The sequence below is a fragment of the Ostrinia nubilalis genome, chromosome 10 (assembly GCF_963855985.1).
Source record: "Ostrinia nubilalis chromosome 10, ilOstNubi1.1, whole genome shotgun sequence".
Classification (NCBI taxonomy): domain Eukaryota; kingdom Metazoa; phylum Arthropoda; class Insecta; order Lepidoptera; family Crambidae; genus Ostrinia; species Ostrinia nubilalis.
In genome coordinates, this window is record NC_087097.1 from 2,305,035 (window position 1) to 2,327,876 (window position 22,842).

Below are 22,842 nucleotides of genomic sequence, written 5' to 3' on the forward strand. Positions count from 1 at the left end.
ATTTGATAATGGGTTTTTGGGTTCTTCTAAAATACAATACAAATACTAAAATTGTTACAATAACTATTTAAAAGTAACCAATAATCGTATAAAATACAATATAAATTCTAAAATCATTACACTAGTATGTAGTTGGCATGCTAACCAACACTTGCCTTATTAGTGGTCAGGTTGCTTTGTAACCCCAGAGGACTGATGCTCAGAGTGCTCTAACGTGTGTTACATAACGTCCCGTCTAGAGGTGTGAGGTGTACCTAAGTATACACATAGGTATTTAAAAATCACTAGGGGCTTTTGTGAAAACCTTTGTGTTTTTTTGTTAATTAAAGATGATCAAATTAAAAGCCTGCACGATTAAAAGTTCGTTCGTTTTAACCAAATGACGTCCACTGCTGGACAAAGGCCTCCCCCAAGCATTTCGACCGATTCTGCGCTGACCGCATCCAGGTTCTTCCCGCGACCTTCACCAGATCGTCGGTCCACCTAGTGAGAGGCCTGTCCACGTTACGTCTTCCGTCCCAAAGAACCATAGAAAGAAAAACCCAATTATTGTTTCACAAAGGCTAATAGCACACGGGTTTCTATAGACGAACAACGTAAGAACTTTTAATAATTGGCCATTAAAAGTAAAGGAAACAACGTTTAAAGATACAGCTTTGCTTTTTCTTACACAAAAAGAAAATCATTAATAAGCGACGCATAAACGGGTATCAGTTGCTCGATCGATCAAAAAATCTCACAATATATTGTTTAAAATATCAAACCTTCATTCGTCAGAAGCAAACTGCGAAATTGACAAGAGTAAAATAGGGGGAGTCCATAAATCACAGGTTTCCGTCTAAATCCGGTATATTCCGGAACGAACCGGATGCCGGGGACCTCTATCACAGGCGAGAATATCCATATTTCAAAATATCAAGACCTGAAAAGCTAAAAATGAAGACTCATTTTAATACAAGTTGTTTAAAATGGCGGATAGACAGCCCTGTTAGACTTGCTCGAAACTTGGCCGGCCACACTGTGTTAAATAATATTTTTATTCGAAACGTCTCGATGAGCTGAAGTTTAAGCACTATACGTACTTTCATGTGCTCGGTTTGTAGTAGGTTAATTTTCCTTTCATAAACCAGTCGGCGTTTGCCAAGTCTGCTTTTCAGATTGTTGTATTGAATCAGAATACTCTCGTGGTTAAATGAAAGTTGTTAAACTTGTGTACAGAGTTGCTAGTCCACTATTGTTCAAAATAAATACACACAAAGAAGACTTTTGAAATAGCTACTATTTTTCCATTCAAAATTAATTTGATTCGTTTCTGCTTACTTGAAAGTCTTTCTTAATATTTCCTTTGGCACAAGCTGCATGTAAGCGATCCTCACAATGGCTTGCCATTCCGTCATAAAATTCGTAAATAAACAATAATTTAAACTGAAAAACCAAATTTTCTTATAAATAAAGGTGAAAATATGGTGTGTTCCCCTTATGCCCACCCGTTCCCACCCCTTTTTACGAGCAAAGTCGTAAAGCGGGCTGCGACGGCGAAATTCTATTTTTGAAGTTTATATAACTCCTGGCGGGGCGGGCAGTCGCTCTACGCATTTGAATCTGGAACCCCTTTGTTTAGAAATCCGTTAAAAATTAATTGTTGTTCTTTTTTGTGGGTTTGTGCACCCGGCGCGAATCTTGGGTTACAAGCGGAACGTACCGTTTAGTGATGGACATAGTGTTAAGTCATGTTTGGTTAATAAATTAGGGGGTTCGGTGGGCACAAATGACGTCTAAAAGCGGCGGTCTTTCAAATAAATAAGGTCAAACTTTTTAGGCGATAACACGGGGATTTGGGTCATTGTCTCTTATTCATTGTTTGTGAAAATGAAAACACGAAAGGGAAATAGATTTTGCTTATCATTTTACTAGCGTTTACACAAAACAGAGCTTGAGTACGGCAAATATTATGAGCGTAACTCATTTTAACGATTTCAGTTTCAAACTGTAATAATAACATAATTTCAGTGAATATTAACTTAATGAAGACATGCATGGGTACCTAATGTAAGATATACATGTGACAACATTTGGAATTGTAAACTAACGAGTGGATTAGTTTAGATTGTAATCTAACTACGATTATAATCTGACGGAATTCACGATTTTACGGTGACATATACTAAATTAGGAGTACATTTCAAATGTCTTTATTTCCGAGTGATTTATACTGTAACAAACATAGTGCAAAAACTGCATGTTGCATTAAATAAAGTGGGCGTCCTCGATAAATATGTTTAAGGAAGTCGTGGAGCTGGCATGCGTTCAAGGGGCGACCCGACCCTACGGGACAATCGATGGCTCTCAAGCCTTGTGCGCACTACTCGAGTAGAGTTTCCCAGTGATTCATAAAACTGAAATCGCCTAAATCGACAGGTTTGGGATTATTCAATCGGTTAATGAGCAGGGACGTGAGAAGGGGTGTGCTTTTCGCCTGTCAAAATACTACTAAATGGATTGGCTCGAATAAGTTTAGTATAAGTGATTAATGCCCGTTTTCACCATTAATCCCTAATTTTTAAGTGATCCCTATGGTAACACACAACAGGCATTTAGTTTTCTTAAGGGTCACTTAAAAATTAGGGATTGATGGTGAAAACGGGCATAAGTATCCTTCTCGACTCAATTTTTGGCGTTCAGACACGTTGAACAGAAAATTACTGGCCATTCCACTAAATTACTTGACTAGTGTCACAGAATAAGTAATAGCTAGTGTCAACAAGGCCTAAGACTGTTTGCTCAACCGACGATTCAATTATGTTGTTATGGATTTATATATCCAGTAATCGCTTATTACCTACTTCTAATTTAAAAATACTCCGTTACCACAGCTTAAAAAACATTCATTTATTTTTGCAAGTGGAAGAAGCTTTACACGTCCCAGTATTAACCCGACCACTGCTTCGGGACAATAAATGGGCCAGTGCTCAGAAGAAGCAGCGCAAGAAACTCAACTCTTAATCCTTCAAGCTCCGCGAATCTAGACACAATAGATAATCAATTGTTATGACATTAATTAATGCCGTCTGGGACTCAATCGGTTAAAGAAACAGTGTCTGCCCTGAAAAGGGCACTCTGCTTAAAGTTAGTCATAACTTGATGCTGTTGCCAAGAAAAAAGTCGCAAATGGAGGACGCGAACACTTAAGAGTAATGGCTTAATATGCTTTAGCACTAAGATCACAGCAATCCGCTCTACCAACTTTCAAATTGTAAACGTGGACGTGTCTTGTTAGTATTGATTTTATTTTAAAGGGGTATAATGATGATGAGCCGAAACATTAATTGATAAAGCAAAAGCGTACTATAATCAAATAATTATTTCCATCGATACTTACTGGTCGTTAATCAATTATGGAAGTTAAAATGGATTTTCAATTAGAATGACTTTCCTTTCTCAAATTACTGAGTATTTTTGTACGATAGTTACAGGTTTGTCACTTTACAGTTGAAAACAAAACACTGCTGTTTCACAATATTCATAATGAGATTTATGCCATTAACTACAATAAGTACTCGCGGCCACACTGTTAACTATCCATTTCCGTTTTTGCTCTCGCTCTCATCAAATGGCGATTCTTAGCCATAGAACGAGACGACATGACAGGCAATGGATAGTTTACACTGTTGCCGATGGTACATAATATTATTATAATGTGCTACTACCAACTTTTAAGTATATATTATAACTATTTCATTACTAGCTTTTGCCCGCGGCTTCACCGGCGTGAAATTTAGTTTATCACAGATCGTCATATTATAGCCTATATGTTATTCTGGGTTATAAACAATAATACTGTAAAGTTTAATCAAAACCCGTTCAGTAGTTTTTGCGTGAAAGAGTAACAAACATCCAGACATACATACAAACTTTCGCATTTATAATATTAGTAGGATAACTCAACTCTCAATATCTCTCAAATGTGAGCCCGATCCACCCACGGCTATCGACCGATGGCAGTTCATTAAAAATCCAATTTCGCCATGAATGACACACGCGGGCATGGAATCAGAGGAAACGTCCTGTTTCGAAACAATATCGCAAAATGAGCGTCTAGTTATGCCGTTTAGAAAATAAAAAGAGCCTTTATGGAGAGAGCAACGTGGTTGTCTCATCTTTTCATTACCCTTGCGAGTGGGTTCACTAGTGATGGGGGGTTTGAAGACAGACATTGATTTATCGATTTGGAGAATCTTTTTCAGATAGATGGGAAGTCATCAACTATGAAAGAGATTTAAAACTCAAATTAAGTTTTTGGTAATTATTATACGAGAATAATTTTCTCAAGATAATACAAAAGAGAAATTTAAGTCTGTAGGTTTTAATATAATGTTGTGATGATTTGCTGTTGTTATTGCTTTATTATGATAGCTAAGCATCAACTTTATAAGTCAAATATTTTTAAATTAATCGAATCGATAGCTAAAAAGACTAACTCTTCCTATATCACTTTCATTAACTGCTCCAGTTAATCAGTTTATCGAACAAGCAACGCCAACTTAACTCCAAACTTGATAAGCCAATATAATTTTAACTCGGCTCAAAATTATTACGGGATTTGTTGGGGCTAATTACTCAAGTTACGCATAAGTTGCGAACTATTCAACATTATCAAGTTTCGATAGAACACGTAGGCGATGCAGGTAAAGGCAGTAAATTATGGGAGATAGTACAGAAAACTATTTGTTGTAGTTAATTTAATATCGACATAATTTTTAGAGACGTTTAAACTTTGAGATGTGTGAATCTTTGGTTATTGTCTCTTATCTGATTTATTTGTTTTTATTCTGACATCAGCCTAAAATATTTCTGCAATTTTTTTTTTAGGCCTCCCACTAGGTGGACCGACGATCTGGTAAAGGTCGCGGGAGGTGCCTGGATGCGAGCGGCGCATGACCAGTCTTTGTGGAAATCCTTGGGGGAGGCCTTTGTCCAGCAGTGGATGTCTTTCGGCTGAAACGAACGAACGATTTTTTTTATGAAATTCAGGGTTTCAGTTCAGATAGGTATTACCAGTACTAAGAATGTTTGCATTAAAAATAAGTACAAGAAAAGTTTAAAGAAAATCGATAATTTATTCACTGGTTTACTTTCGCATCACTACTAAACCGTCCCATGTTGTGTGCAGTAATGAAAATTATAACGTACTTTAAACTGAACATCGGTTTTTAGGGGAAATTAAATTCTTCCGGTTTGTTACGCCTCGCGTCTCGGAGGGCGGTTCAGGCCAGTAATGTGTTTTTGTAATAAACTTTTCATTGTCTAATGTTGTCGAAATTTTAGGGCTTTCTTTTCAGCCAGTTAATTTGTTTGGCGAGTAAAGTGTTCTAATTTTTTGAGTGGTTGACTGCCGAGATACTACGCACAATATACAATTTATTGTTCGAAGCTCACCGGTTAGCCGCGTGGCGCCCAACGTGTTAAACATGAAATGTTCCTTTATTTTATAAGGTTTTATACCCAGATGAGATTAAACTCAAATACATACTAATGTCAAATGATAGTTAATTTTAGCTGAAAATTCATCAAAGCGAATTCCAATAACAGTTTATTTCGGTGGCGTTCGTATTGTGTGATATTTGTGGACTAACGTGGGTGAGTGATAACCTACCTAAAGGTAAGGTATTTTTGTAACAGTAATTTTCCATTTTGAATTTAATATGTATTCAACCACAATCGAGAGAGAATGTCCGAATTTAAGTTCAGTTGAAGTTGGTACAAAAGCCGCGCCCACAACGGGCGACCGCAACGATTAGCCACTCATTATATTTGGAACGTGGAGCTATGCATTATAGTTGTGAACAGCAGGCTCTGACCAGTCTACATCAATAGAATCTGGCTATCGTTCAAATGATTCGCTTATGAATAAGCCTACCCCAAACAACGTTCTAAACTTAATTCGATTTTTCTTGTTGGTCTTGATTGGTTTTGAATTAATACGATATTAAATCGAACAAAGGCTTCAATTTACATTTTACTTTGAATCAAAATAAGCATAGTTTTGTAATTGTAGGAGTGGTAATTTATTATCCTCATAATTCAACATCATCATTGTCACAGCTGATTTCTGTAGTCCTATTTATGTAAAAGATCGACGATCTATCGATATATATTTTGGCAAAATGACTTAACTTACCTTTACTCACAGTAGGAAGTTACCTAGAAACTAAGCTCCGTGCTATTTTTGCTGCTCCCAGCGTCAGTGTTAACTATTTCTTCTCTATGATTCACTAGTTGTCATGGTGATATGTGATGTTAAACCATATTTTAATTACCATAAAAGTGGGTTTTCTACATCGGCTTCTGTTGTGGTGGATCAGTGTTAGAATCGTAAATAACTTACGCCGATACGGATCGGTTGAACTGATTGAATTTATGCGCTTGTTAATTTGGTAAATAGGTGTGTATTGCGTAATTTGCGTATTAGACCGATGCGCAGTAAATTGACAGCAGTATGTGCAGAATTTAACTCGTACCTCCTCACCTCAATTGTACTCGTATATGAGAGTAGTACGGGACTATTCCCACTGCTGTAGCTCGTGTGTAGCCAGGATCTACAGCGTAACCGCCAATAAAAACCCAACCAGTGAAGGTTAAGTTTGTCCCGGGGAAAGTTAAACTGTCGTTGATCGCGCAACGAAATTAATCAGAAGAACATAGGAGTTCGAAGTTAAGGTTCAACTTTCTTCCAGTGCAAAGCGGATGACAACTGACAAATCAAGTTTTATGTAACTTTTGAGAAAAGATATCCACCATGGACAGTAAGCATCAATTATGGGGACCTATCTTGTTAGCTAACTTATTGCCTTTTAAACAGAGTGTATTTATTTATTACCTTCCAAAATCTAACTTTATCCAAGTCTGCAATTTAGTACCTAAGTTCCAAATAATTTCCTAACAGCTGTAGACTTAATAGTAAAAGTAGCTGTATCAGCATCTGATTACGTATGAAATTGCTGGCCTTTAAGTACGTGCGGCCTCTACGGCTGCTTACGTCACGGAGAGGCCTGGCAGGCCGCGGTGTTAATGCGAACACGCGTCTCGCGACTAGCGAAGTGCCCGGGAACGGTCTGGACGAGATTTCGCCAGATTACGAACTGGCAGGGCTGTGGCTTTGGGGTTTAAGATTTTTTGGGCTAAGTATAGAAATGTTCTGTGGCTGGAGGATAAAATTGACTTATTAAATGTTTGTAGAACCCTATTTTATTGCATTATTGTTTGAATTTGTTGACAGCTTATGAATTTTCAGACCTATCAAAAGCATGTAACATCTTGTTTATGTTAGCTCAAATCCATTGATAATTTCCATTGAACATTTTAGGCCTGATTCGACCAAACTTTTATCCGAGAACAACTCCTGGTTAACTAGCACATTGACAGTTTCAGTATGGGAAATATGTCAAAACAGACGATTTATTCTGAGATTAATATTTACTCTTGTTTCGTCGAATCTTCCCTTAGTCTCTAGCCTAGCCAAGTTTAGAAGTTCACGCGAATGAAGTCATAAGCTTCCACTAATAAAAACGACGCCAATCAAAATAAATAATGAGCTAGTTTGGGATAATAATGTAGATATGTTATGTAGTCAAATGTGCTGGCGACTGTGCCTCATAACTCAATGACTATGACATTTTTAAACCTCTTCTTGAGCTTTATAATTTCATCAACCCGCGCGATTTACCTGCTACCGTTAAATCTTCGACAAAAACAACAAAGTCAGATAAAAAGTTTTATAAATCACAGAATCGCAGCCCTGCCCAGGTGGTATTACGTCAGATTAATGACCCCGCTCGCTCTGGGCCTGCAAAAAATGTTTTGTTCCACAACTTCTCCTGAAAACATTTATCCGGCCGTGACAAGTTCCAGATAATTCCAGATTATTCCAGATTCAACCCTTGGATAGCGTGACTTGGTTTAGGAGAGGCTGTCTAAGGCTTTTTATTTACAAATATTGTTAGACATTTTCCTGTGGGCTGTCTGTGATAAAACGAGAAAGTGATATGTAGAGACAAGTTTTTTATGACTTAAGTACCTAAATATCCTTCCTTAATATACGTTTTTTTTTCAAAACTCCTTCTTTTCCATCTTAATCTTTGCAACTTAGGCGTGTTTAATACTGATGCGTTGTTCGTGAACTTATCGATTTATATCATGTACAAAAAGAACGAAATGATTTCTTGTAATGCTCTCTATTCTCTTGGATTCATATTTTATATCAAGAATATTAAAGGCTTTCTTAATGTTAACCAATTGCAAAATATTCTATCCCTCTTCCCTAGAGAACCATTTGTGACTGCTCTGAGCCCTGTTTCACGATGGAGGCTGGTCTTTACAACACAGCATTAAACAGAATTCAGCTAATCTTTAAAAACGAGTTTGGTATTCAAATAACCTAAACAAATGTTCGCCCGCGCGCGCGATTACTTTCAATTTTTACCTTTTTTGGGCAAACAGGGTAATAATTAATTATTGCTCTCATTTGCACGGTGTAAGCTATTTATGCGGGCCTGGGTAATGCGAGCCGTTGATATAAAGAGATTAACAGAGTAAGCTAAAGTTTAAATAATTGGGGCTCGTAAGTTGTGGGTTATTTAATTTTGCGTTCGCATTGGGCGTTGCGATGACACGCATTGTAATATTTTTTTAAAGAAATACATAAATCAGTGATCAAATGGTTAAAGAATTGATTTGGGTACAATTAGGTATCGATTGGGACAGAAAATTATAAATCACTTTGGGCGACTCACTCTATTTTGTTTTTATTTGTCATTCACAGCCTTAGAATATAATATAATGACCTTTTAGATAAATAATAATCGGTTGAATAAAATTATTAGTGTCTCAAAAATTATACGAAATCTAGGAGCTACCTTAAATGATGGTTATGTATTTTTCTTGTACGAAAGACTCCTTCCAGGAAACCCATTAGAAATTTTTCGACGTTCCATTGTAGAGATTACAGGTGACCTAAGACGTCGAATTCCCAGCGCCCCAAAGGCATCCGCCTGGGCCCGTTTTGTGGGGCAAACCTTTCTTTACGACAGTCATTTGTCATTCCCCCAGGTCGGTGACCCCACATTTGCATCTACGCGGAGTTATGGAGTTATTATTGATGCCTGATGAGGGCGGACAGTAGGGAATTTTGATAGGAAAGTTATGCATTTATACAGCGGGCTAGGGAGTCGTTAGGAACTTGAAAACCGGTTTGGGAAGGTACGTGTTGGTGAATAATGATCGTGTTTGAATTTTCAGAAGTATTGCGGCGTCCGCTAAACATCAGCAAGAGTTTTTTTTTTATAATAGGGAATGTGGTCCGCATCATAGGAATCTAATCTCTTATTTGGACCCAAAACCAATGAAAAAATTAAGCTTACTACGCCCGTTAAGGGTCGACATTTGAAAAACTCTTATTAATAAAATCGTCCACTTCTGGTTCAGATTTCTCTCAAACTGCCCAGGAGTCCCTCTCAAACCTGAAGCACCAATTAAAAGGGCTACTTACGAAATTTGATCCCTTACCACAAAAGACCTAACTAGGCTATCGGCAGATACCATCGACCAAACATCAATCAAGTTCCAAGCCTATTTAATGGGCCCACGTTTAGGGCCGATACAATTCAAGAACTACTGTCTGCCCTTGTATCCCCAGACGCCGTTTTACGAGCCACACTAAAACGAATATACTTGTTCAGTTGTAAAAATAAGTTATTATTATAGGATTCGGGTCAGCTGATGCTCAGAAACAATAGATTTGTGTAAGAAGCTCTCATCACTGGGTCTACTTAGACACAATATAAGGGAATACGCGTAGCACCTCGATATTACAGAAGAGTGAGTGTACAAATTACACACTCACAACTGCAACTACATACAAAAATATATTTTTATATGCGAGTAAGATTAGTATGTTTTAGGTGGACCGACGATCTAAGGGTCGCGAGAAGCTCCTGTATCTATTTTGTTGAAATACTTGAGGGAGGCCTTTTGTCTAATTTGGCTGAAAGAAACAATCTAACGATGTAGTATTATTTTAAAGAATGTTACTTAAATAAAAAAATGTATGTTACTGATTACTTTGCGGTAAGTGAATTTAATTTGAATTTGAATTTAAGGTTTACGCTTAGGTTAAGTATTCGAGTGATTGTACTCGTAGGACTAATACATTATAATTTTCAAGCATTCACTTCGATCAGACTGTTGTGTTTATTTTACCAGTCAATTACGAAATAAGTATTTGTACACTATGGCAGTTTTTACATGCTTGCTTCTGTATTCACAATCGAGGCGTTCGTATGAAGATGTTGTACTATTCCTTTTTACGGCTCTACAGGGGATCTCCGTCTCTTTCACACGCAGCACTCAATGCATGAGTGAAAGTGAGAGGGATTCGGAGTTTTTCTCGGAAAAGGGCCTCTTAAATGCTCCTATATTCGTAATCATAAGAATCTGAATGATTTATACCGGAATCTTTTGTAACATACCTTAATTTTTTTTCTAATAAAAAGGGTAAGGATTTCAAGTATCCTCTTGGTAAGAGCATTTTCAGGACTATTTAATTAAAATTTAATATGAACTAAACTGATTAAATTAATTCCTACGAGTAGAAATTGTTTAGTCTGTACTACTCTCGAATAAACTTACAAAATTATTAAATTTTAAACGAAACCCAAAGGGAGTGTTGTAATAATAAAAATACCCGCTTAAATTAAAAGATTCGAACCTTATTTTAAACAGCCTATTTTCCATTCTCAAATTAGCTAGAATTTTCCAGACGTCTCCCAAGCGTATGCTAACTATTTTTAACATGGAAAAATCCATTTAATAATTGATATTATTTGCGTTCAAAGTCAAACAGTAGCGGTTATTTTCCTTTAACAAGGTTATTTTACTTATAACCCCGGCTTCCCCAACGTTAGGGTGGTGACAAATGAGTTTCGACTAATTTAAATAAATAATGTCCTTAACATAATAAACGTATTGATTGGTAGCTCGATTGATTAGGAGAAGTCGGCCATTTCCTGCTATGGGTCGATACTAGGAAGGTCACTGTTCACGTTTAATTTCAATAAGTTTTACGCACTATTCCTTCGAGTTTGTTTCCATTAGTTAATATTGAACTGAATCGTTCGGCTTTTGGTGAAACTATTCCGTTTAAACTTTGTTAATTCTATAAGTAAGATCTAGAAATTGTATATCTTTCAAACGTACTACTCGTATTATACATAGGGTACTAGCGGTCGCCCGCGACTTCGTACTCGTGGATCTCGTATTAGTGAGCACCTACGTTCTAAAAAGAACCCCCATACAAAATTTTAGACTCCTAGCACTTGAAGTTTCTGAGATTTCGTGATGAGTGAGTGAGTCAGTCAGTCAATCAGTGACCTTTCGCTTTTATAGATATAGATAGATAGATTGACACGGGCAATATTGTGTCTTCTGAAGCACAAAATCTTATTGTTTTCTTCATCAATTAGAATCAAATACTGCAATATCCTAAAAAGCTAAAGTGATACAATAAATTTTAAGTCAGATTTGATTATTTTGTATGGTTTCCTACTAAAAAGATGTTTTTAAATGGTGCTTTATACCAGTATTCATATTCATGAAAGCTCGGTGCTTGCTCTAACATTTAATTAATGCTTAATTTTACTTTCACAACTATGTGCATTCTTGCCTCGCTGGCGTCTTCTCAGCAAAGGCAACCTTGATCATAATTGACACATTAATTATGACTAACTATGCCAGCTAGTTTTGTCGACATACGTTTGTGTCCCGTATCTCTATCGCTGGCGGACGTAGTAATTTCTGTTTACATTTAATATTGTTTGTATTAGACTTCATTATGTACATTGTATCGTAGGGGATACCTTGTGAAGATGGATGGATGTTTCTTATGTCTTTACGAAAATTATAGCTGCTGATTCACTCATAAGCTGTAGTTAGGGTTCATTACTTTTTTATTAACTACATAGACGATATTAAGATGTTACGAGCTATAGTTATAAGGGTGAATTTGATCATTATAGTCAATTTGTTTTAGAAAATAAAAGGTAAAAGAAATTGTGTATAGATCTGATATTGGGTTTTCAATCTAACTGGGTAATTTGATAGGTACGCTGAAAGATTAATTGTCTCTAAAGTCTTAAAAATAGTTGATTAGTTATAAAAGAAGAGGGATCTTTTTCTATAATCTATCAACTACTCTCTACTAACTCTTATAGAGCTATACAATCACTGAAACCAGAAACAGTTGCTACGGAACTGATATCGTAAACTTTTACAATACAAGTGGTTGACTCGAACAGCTTGTTCCGAGTATTTATGTCGCCATACGAATAATACGACCGAAGACTATAAAACGTTGTTCCTCACACGATGCATGTCGATCTCATGTAGCTTGTAAAGCTGTAAATAAGTTGGTGATTTGTTTACAGTCGATCGAAATAGACTCCGATAGTGAGAAGTTATAAAAAACCATTGATTTTTTTTTATCCCCAACGAGGAAGCTCTTGGCCTGTATCTCACCTGATGGTAAGTGACGATCAGGCCGAAGGTGGAAGCGAGCTTCACCCGGAATGTCTCACTTATTAATTATAAGTATGACTGCATATTTTATTTCAAACTACCTGTGCTGTAAATTCGTGCTATCATCATTTCAGCCACGTCCACTGCTGAACATAGTCCTCCTAGAATGATTTTTAGATTAACTGGTAGGATGCCATCGTATGGAAAATAATTTTATTGTCAGTCGTTAAATTAAACAGTTTTATAGGGCTACATTTAGGTTGAAACTCTGTCACAAGATTTCCTTTAATCAAAGTAACTTGTTGCTATGATTAGGGTTTTTAATTCATTCATAATTTCAGAGCTTTGCTCTTTTCGGTGCAGCAATTTCCATTTATTCCGGACTCCAAACATCACTAATTTAGACCTTGACTCATTTTCCAGCCACTGCACAAAATCTCACTCTCAAAAATGTGCAATATGTGAAATGCTGCGATATGCCAAGACAATTCCCTCCGATTTTATCAGAGCGCGTTTTAAATTCGGACGATGTTTTCTTTATGCAATTCATTTTTATACGAAATTTTGATTTAGGTGTAGGTAAGTCATAAGCAGTGGTGTTGTGACGCTATCGCAGATCGGCAAGGAGCTGTGTCGTGTCAGCTGGGTGTCGAGCGTTATCGGGATTGAACGCGTTTCTGTTTTCGGGCTACAATGCCGCGGTGAATTATTACTTTTGGCTCGGGTTGGTGCGCTATTCTGGAGCCGCTCGATAAGTAGCTGTGATAGTTTTTAGTATTATTAGGTCTTATTTGGTCTAAGTATTATTGAAAATAAATATGTATTACAAGTTTTATAATTTTTTATGAGTTGTTTAAATTAGAAGCCTTAAAAGCTATTACATATTCAATCAAGCGAATAATTATAAAGTTAAACATGTTTTCAAAAACACTGATAAATTTTAGTTTTAGTAACATGAAAGAACATTGATAGAACTATGTAACACAACTATTTTAGGCCCTCGAATCGCACGAAATCCATTTAAAATAAGGGTTAAGTTTAATAATGTTGCGTTTGCCTAAGCGTTTTGAGCTAAGTTTTGGTATAGTTTGAGAATAGGGCCAACTTTTTCTTCAAATAGAAATAGGGAATGGCGTTCGCCAGTCACGGAATAGCCTCGGAAAAGAATGGATGGAACAATTTATCAGTTGCACCGCCAAATACACTCGCAGACATGTTATTTGACGTGTTTGTTTATATGGTGCCAGTAAATTTTGGTTCTAGATACTTTCTGTGACGTAAAGAGAACGGGCGAGATTAAGCAAATTTGAAGATTACTACAATGCTCACAATGTCGTATTAAATTTTTGTACTGCATTAAAATTTGTAATACGTTGCCATTTCAGCTAGCTAATCCGGCGGGCTATGTCAGTGACTTCAGTTCGTTTACGGATCTCCTCATTTCATCGACACCGAGTATAGCCCTCTCTATAGCACGCTGTGCAATTTTGAGCTTCTTTATGAGACCTATAGGCCTCTAGAAGTGATGTTTCGGATCCATTATGGTAACACACAGGCCACACTACATCGTGGGAGGCCTATGTTCATCAGAGTACGTCCTGTGGCGGAAATGATGATGATAATGATTAGAACTTCTGTAAGCCAGTCTAAACTGAGCCTAATTGTAACAAGGTAAAACATTACGAGTAATTTTGCCTACGAAGCCCTTTAAAACCGAAATTAAACAATAACTCCAATTTCAGCAACACAACGTTGCCTATTAGTCCCATGTTCTCATCTTGCGGGCTCATTTGGCCCCTGTCCATTAATCAGACGTTATCATCGGTGGGTAATAAAGCATAAATTGCACACCTTTGTGTACATAGCTAATTTGCGGGAACACCGCGTCCCGAGGGCACCGGCCCTTACGGCGTACTACTAATTATAATAATGAGTGTGTTTGGCTTAGCCTTTGTCAATGTTGACAAGGAATTTGTTAACTAATTCTTAATTAATATAAAAGTCACAAGAAGCTTAGAAAGTAAAAATATGTAAATGACTACGAGTACTATGAGTGCTACAAATGCTACGAAATCTAGGAATGCTACGGTATCTACGAGTACTACGATATTACAAGTTCTACGAAAATTTTGAGTACTACAAGTTTTTGGCTTTGGCTTCGCCCACGTGGATTTATCATTATTTTTTTTATCCCCAACGGGGGAGCTCTTGACTTGTATCTCACCTAATGGTAAGTGTAACTAGTGTAACTAACAGTAACATTATTGTTATGGCGACAGACTTAGGTAAGATGGTGATTGGTGGTAGCTAGCCAGGCGGACTTAGAACAAGCCCTACCACCAACCAAACCGAACAGAAAAATCTGCCCCCACTGTGGCTATGTAATAGCTATTATTTCTCACAATACATTTACAATATACCATAGACTATGACGTAAGCAAAACAGCAATATAATAAAGTATAGACACCAGAGGATTTATGTAATTAGGGTGCTCCAGTCATGAGCGTGTGTCATTAAGGCGCAGTTTAATTATCTGTGGAAGACATAACGGCCGAATTAATTACTGCACATAGCCACCTAAGTTATAATGACCGTTTTCGCGTAGTAATGTCTTTATTCGTTTTCGCATAGCAATGTAGTGTAAATTAGGCGTATATTTTGATTATGTACTAATTTATTAAGTGAAAGTCAAAGTCAAAATTTCTTTATTTGTATAGACTATTATATAGTGCTTACAAATCGTCAAATATTTTGCTCGTAAGGAGCCAGCATGTCTCACTATTATTGTATTTAAAATTTAGTTTACATATTTGGACGAAGGAATTGTAAAATTCAAAGTTTACATGTTAAGATTTTCAAATTAATGTACCCAACAGTTAGACATGAAACAAACGATTCCTTTGGTGAATCTTAGTTCAAAATCCAGATTAGACTTAGTTCATTTGAACAAATGGTCTCTAAAAACTTGGGGTTGTGTCTCCCCCAGAGACACAACGAAGCGAAATTATGTCTAATGGCGACCTCAAATTAATGTAATGTGTATGAACACTCATCCACATACTGTTCCTAAGAAAAATAGCTCTAGAATAAGGAAAATGGGATTAAAAATTAGTTATAGTAGGTACATTACACTCATCATTATCATTTCAGCTACAGGACGTCCACTGTTGAACGCAGGATCAGCAACAATACCTAACCTAGCAACAATTTTAAGTAAGGGATTTGATCCGTGAAACTGACCGATTATGTAACGACCGACGCCTACGGCAGCTTCTGAAGTCTACCATTACCAGTTCCTTGATAACAGAATGGTGACCGCAGACAATTCCATGACTTACTTTAACTTATCTTTGAAGGTCCTATGTCCCCTACATGGGGCAGAGGGCATCCACAACAGTCCTCCATCGCCTTCAGTTTTGAGCTTCGCGTTTGATCTCGCTCCAAGTCTTGCCGATTTTCTTCACCTCGTCTGCAACAGTGCGGCGCCAAGTTAAATTGTAAGACCTAATGTGAATGTGCTAATGTGGTTATGCAATAAACGATTGAGTATTGAAGTTGGCTTGAAGCGACCACAATTTCATATATCACACCAATTACTTAGCCTCAAGCAAAGTTTGATTGATTACTTAACTGACTAGTGACAAATAGTTCCATATACATAATAAATAAGCAATACATTTATTATAACATCCATGACATCCGATTTTCCTCAGTTATTAAGGTCCGGTACGTATTCACCAGGACAGGCGGCTAACGGTGTGTCCTACAAATCCAATTACTAGCAAACTCTATTAAACCACAGGTTAACCGGTTGTTTAACCACTTACCCACTGCCTGAGTTTACGACAAAGCTTGATAAAGCATTGCTTAGTTTGACTTCTATGTGGTATAAACAAAATTAGGTGACTTGTATTTCCAACAATCTCTCCTGACTGAATTTTTTACTTCTCTAGGTTCTAATATTGTGTTTCCAATGACTGTCAGTTTATTTTCAAATATTAAGATCTACAATCTACTTTATAATTCATGCGTTATCTTAGTTAAAATCAGCAGCCCGATGCCTACAAATTGGGCTAGTGTTACTTCAAAAGGTTACCGTTCGAAAACTGGTGAAACTGGACTGGAACAAAATTGCGAAATATTTTGTTCGAGACACGACAGAATTCATTCAGTGGCCATTCCCGCCACCGGTGGCCTTATGTGCAGCGTTTAATCAAACCAATAGGTTTTTTTGATAACCAGTTATCGCTTCAGCGGGATCAATTTTTATTCCTCATCAAGTTGATTAAAAATTTAAGGGTTCAATGGAATCATGCAAATACTTGTCCCGTTTCTTTGTAAAATGGAAACGAAGCAAAGGAAGTGAAGGATTTGTTTCGAAATGGGGGGACTGATCGAGGAGACGGTCGTGTTTTGTTTTTTGTTCGTCTCTTGAAAGAGTCGTCGAGATAAATGTGCTTTCGTGGAAGTTCTAAGTTTTCAAGTTTGTCGTTTTTGTCTCACTGTCAATCGTAATTCTCATATAGTACTGTATATTGATTTAATATATTAATTTGCCTATTACATGATTGCTTTCAGATTTCATGTATGCCAAAGAGAGAGGAAGTGAATTAAGTATGTTTTGTTTCCTATTAAAGATGGACATAGTCGGAGGACAATATTGTTAAGCATGATTAGTGATTGATTAATGACATGAAATTAATTATTTCTTATAATTGTATCTGCTTAATCTCAAACCTGTCTTAGAGCTTTGTTCTAAAAAAAAAAACCGACTCCAAAAAACACACTAAAAAGTAAAAAAATAATTACTAATCTTATTTATTAGGACGAATTAATATTTATGTATGTATACCATGATTGATACTTCTGGAGTCGGTGCCAAGATTGTGCCAAGATGTAATGTGTATTACTGAACACTGGCTAAAGAAATATGAAAGCTCTTTCCATATAGATAATTATCAGTTAAGTAGCGCGTTTTTCAGGAAGTCTGCCATTCACGGAGGCTCCTTAATATTTGTGAATAATAATATTAAATATAAAGAACGCAAAGATGTAGTAGGGCTGTCAGTTGAGCGTGTTATCGAAATTTCCTGTGTCGAGCTTGAGAGTTACATCATTGTATGTGTGTATAGACCCCCTTCTGGGGACTTTGGTATTTTTGAAGCGGCTATTGAGGATGCTCTTAATAAAACTTGTAACAGCAACAAAAAGGTCTTAGTTTGTGGAGATTTTAACGTCAATTTACTAGATAGCTCATCATCATATTCTGTAAGACTACTTTCCCTTTTTAAGTCATTTAATTTGTTTAGTCAATTTAAGGAACCAACTAGAATTACGGAAACCACAGCTACTTGTCTAGATAATATTTTCTCTAGCTGTGTCCCTGACAATAAAGCTGTCATACACAATCTTACGTCAGATCACTGTGGTATTAAAGTAGAATTTATTTGTAATAATTTAAATAATAAAAGTAATAAAAATGCCGTATGTAGACCTGTAACCATTAGTCGTCTAGAACGTTTTAAAAATAATCTTGAAAATAAATTGCATTTAGTCCCGTATGTGCAGGGAGACCCAGATGCTCTTTACAATAACCTTTTCGAATGTATTAAAACCGAACATGACAAAGTTTTTACGGTAAAGCCATTAAAACCAAATACCAAATCTAAGTTTAGTGACTGGGCTACTAAGGGAATATACAAAAGTCGAAATACGTTATATGAACTTTATGGCATGAAAAAGTATAATAATAGTATATCTTTTCTTGAGCATGTAAAAAAGTATTCAAAAATTTTTAAGAAAGTTTGCTTCATGGCTAAGTCTTTTTATATTCGGGACAAGATAGGGAACGCCAGTAATAAAATAAAAGAAACTTGGAATGTTATCAACCGAGAGACTGGTAAACTAAAACCAAGAGATAATGACTTTTCTCTCAAAGTTCACGATAATTTGATATCTGCAGATAAAGATGTAGCGGAAGCTTTTGATAAATTTTTTCGTAATATAGCTTCAGCAACAACTGCCAACTTAAAGTCATCTCCCTCCGAGGCTGAAGAAATATTGAAAACCCACGTGACACCCTGTGACTCGCACTTCTCTTTTAAACATATTACTCCTTTAGATATCACTAAAACTTTTAATCTTTTAAATGTAAAGAGTACAACTGATATCTGGGGCATCTCTGTCAAGATAGTCAAACACATTATTGATATAATTTCCCCACAGTTAGCGATAATATTCAATAATTGCATAGAGAAGGGAATCTTCCCCGACCTCATGAAACATAGTAGACTAATGCCATTATTTAAGTCTGGTAGTAAAACCGACCCTGGCAATTATAGACCCATTTCTATCTTGCCCGCTCTGAGCAAGATTTTTGAAAAAATCATACAGGAGCAACTTATGATTCACTTTGGCTCTAATAAACTATTTCATAGTGAACAATATGGTTTTACCAAGGGTCGTTCCACCACCGATGCCGGGGTTGCACTACTTAAACATATCTTCGAGGCTTGGGAGAATTCTCAAAATGCACTAGGGGTCTTCTGTGATCTCTCAAAAGCTTTTGACTGCGTAGAACATCAAACGCTAATTCGCAAACTGCACTTTTATGGGGTGAAGGACTCGGCTTTGGATTTAATACAATCCTATTTAAACTTTAGACTTCAAAAAGTTGACATAAATGGTGTTTTGTCTTCTGGGTCACCTGTGAAAATGGGAGTTCCGCAGGGGTCAATTCTGGGTCCATTCTTGTTTCTTATATACATTAATGATCTACCATATTTTGTTAAGGACTCTTGCGAAATCGTGTTATTTGCTGATGACACATCTTTGATTTTTAATATTGATAGAAGTAAAAATAACTTTGACGATGTAAATAATGCACTAACAAGAGTTTTAAGTTGGTTCACTACAAATAATTTACAACTTAATGCAAAGAAAACAAAATGTATAAAATTCTCTTTGCCTAACGTAAAAACAGTTAGTACCCAAATAGAACTTAATAATAATGCCATCGATCTGGTAGACTCTACTGTTTTTCTGGGAATTACCCTGGACTCAAAACTCCAGTGGGGCCCCCATATAGAAACTCTGGCGGGAAAGCTCAGCTCAGCGGCTTTTGCAATAAAAAGGATACGGTCATTAACCGATGTTTCAACAGCTCGCTTAGTTTACTTTAGCTACTTTCATAGCCTAATGTCATATGGAATCATGCTATGGGGCAAAGCTGCAGATTTTGAAACAATATTTATTTTGCAAAAACGTGCGATAAGATACTTGTATAAAATGAAAGCAAGAGCGTCCCTTAGAGAATTGTTTAAAGAAATTGGCATTCTCACGGCCGCTTCACAATACATCTTAAACTGTATTCTATTTATTCAACAAAATATTAATGAATTCAAAAAGAAAAGTGATATTCACCAAATTAACACTAGAAATAAAAATAAATTGGCTATACCCGCTTTTAGACTTAATAAAGTGTTTGCCACTTTTATGGGACAAGGTATCCATTTTTATAACAAAGTCCCTGATAAATATAAAGAGCTACCGTATAATAAATTTAAAGGTATAGTTAAAGATCACATGCTTAAAAAAGCCTATTATACAACTCGAGATTTTCTTAATGATAAGTCATCCTGGGAGTAGGATTATGGTCCTCTCATGCTCGCACTAAAAATAATTAAAATGGAAAGTAATGTATAAACTAATAATAATTTCTCAAATGTTATAGTGTCATGCTTCTCAATCTGGACTGTTACTTAGCTTTATTATTAGTTTTTTTTTAAAGAGATAACTTGGAATTGTCATTCTCACTAAAATGTCTCTGGGGTGGTGGCGTAGTGAGGCGGGTCGTTACATTCCCTCCAATATGGTCGAGTGAAGCGATGGCTGGTTCACTCGTCATGTCTGTGAACAGGCGCTGCTTTCGGGGACTGGTCAATCCAAGTTATTCAAATTTATGTATGCGAGTCATTTCTACTAGTATCTTAATATGTAAGTCTAGATATTAGCACGTCACTACCTTGTTTAATATACCACGCAATCTTGTATACCCATTCTTATAAGATATGTCACCGTGAAATTGTGAATTCCGTCGGATTATAGTCTGACGTAGTTGAATTACAATCTAACCTAACCTAACCCACTGTTAGTTTACAATCTAGCGCGTTATATTGTGGACTGGCGGAGTTCACAATTTCACGTTGACAGATACACCATACAAGAATGCATGGTAAATTCAGTGAACTGCTCCTGAATCGAATGTACCTACTACTACTATTTATATTTATTTATATTAACCGGCAGACAGTGGTGACTGAGTTTGTTGCGGCGCTTCTTCTCAGCACTTGCCAAATGTTGGTCTCGAAGCGCTGGTAGGGTAAAAAGATTATGAGACATGTAGAGGCTCCTTAAGAGCAAAATGACGATTTGTAAGAACTATTTATTAGTCTAAACAAATAAAGAAATTTTGACTTTTGACTTTGATTATGAAACGTGTAAAATTTTCCTGCACCGACTCCAAAAGTATCAATCATGGTATACATACATAAATATTAATTCGTCCTAATAAATAAGATTAGTAATTATCTTTTTACTTTTTAGTGTGTTTTTTGGAGTCGGTTTTATTTTTTTTATAAAAATTTACTTATTTCTTGCTTTTTAGTTAAGTTATTATTACCTTGATGTTACCACTGAAGGTAGGCAGTACATTGAGACTATATTCTTCATGTCAAGTGTAAAATAAGAATCCCTACAAAATACAGGTTACCATATCGGCAACCTAAAAAGACCTTAAACCGTCAGCCCACCTTAAAAACACGAAAGACTACAAGTGTTGGTCTATTTGTTCCTATATTATTTAAAGAATTATCCTCCAACTCCTAAGCATTAAGGAGTTTTACCTTCTATCATCAGCTCATCAATATGAGATGATGATTTCCAGGAGCAAATACTTGAATTACTGAAGAAAACGTTTGAAAAACGATATACGTGCCTATAAAATTTGAGGGTTGCCCTCGATTTCCCTAAGATCCCATCATCAGATTCTAACTTGGTGACAATGGGACCACCTCAGTACCCTATCGAACAAAAAAAGAATTTTGAAAATCGGTCCACAATTGACGGAGTAATCGGTGAACATACATAGAAAAAAAAAACATACATACAGTCGAACATATAACCTCCTCCTTTTTTGAGTCGGTTAAAAATAGGTCTATTTGCTAGTAGTGCGATCCCTGCGTATAAGAGATATCTACATACAGACGTAAAGTGTAGTATATTTATTCCCTCTCGCGATATATATATTTCCCGTGGGCGCGCGGATATTACGCTAACCTCAGGTGTAGAGATAGTTCCGTAAACACAGCCCAAATAAAACCGACAATACAGTCAAAGCACGAGCTACGACCTACGAAATCCGCTACATTGATTTCGTAGCTCGTAGCTACTCGTAGTGCTCGTAGCATCTGTGGAAATTAAATGTTAGAATGTGGGTAAATCCATTTCTTTAATGTTTTTTCCTAGATTTTAAAAATAATGCTTTCGAACGTAAAATACAACTGTTTAAGCTGGTGTTACAACCCAAGAATTAATTTGAGAAACTATGTCAGGCCTAATTTACAACTATTTGACTGCAATTTGCACCTGATGTTAAGCGAGTTATGCCGTCTAGGTTGGTACATACCTGTAAATGTCTAAAGCCCGCTCCGTGAGCACGTAGAATTTTGTCCAATGACTCCTAGCTACCCATCCTTTTTTTTTTTTTTTTTTTTTTTTTTTTTTTTTTTTTTTTTTTGAAGGGACGCGCGCTGGTAGCTTGAGGAGCTTTTCCAGCTTCACCGGGCAGAGTGGCGAGTACAGAAGGTACTCTAGCCGTTGGCGATCGTCGGTGCGCGTGCCGACGAGGCCGAGTGTGGGCTTCGCGAAGCGAAGCCCAGGCTCGTCCGCGTCGGTCGCAGACCGACTTTCGCGATCGGGCCGTATCGAGCGCATAAGGCTCCCGATCAGTGGCGAACCCAACTAGAGGGTTGCCCACCGCGGTGTTGGACCAAAGTCCAGCCTACGGCGGGCTCACTCTAGTGGGCCCGATCGAGGGGACTACAGACGCGGCCTGAGGGCGCCACGGTAGGCTCGGACCTCGGCTCAGGCCGTGTCCGGGGGACGGATAGGGGAGAACCGGCCCGGTACATGTCTGTACCGTCCGAAATGGAAAGCAGGGCCTCGTACTCGCCGGCGAGTACGGTGTAACGAGCTACTGTGTTGTGGAGTAGTTG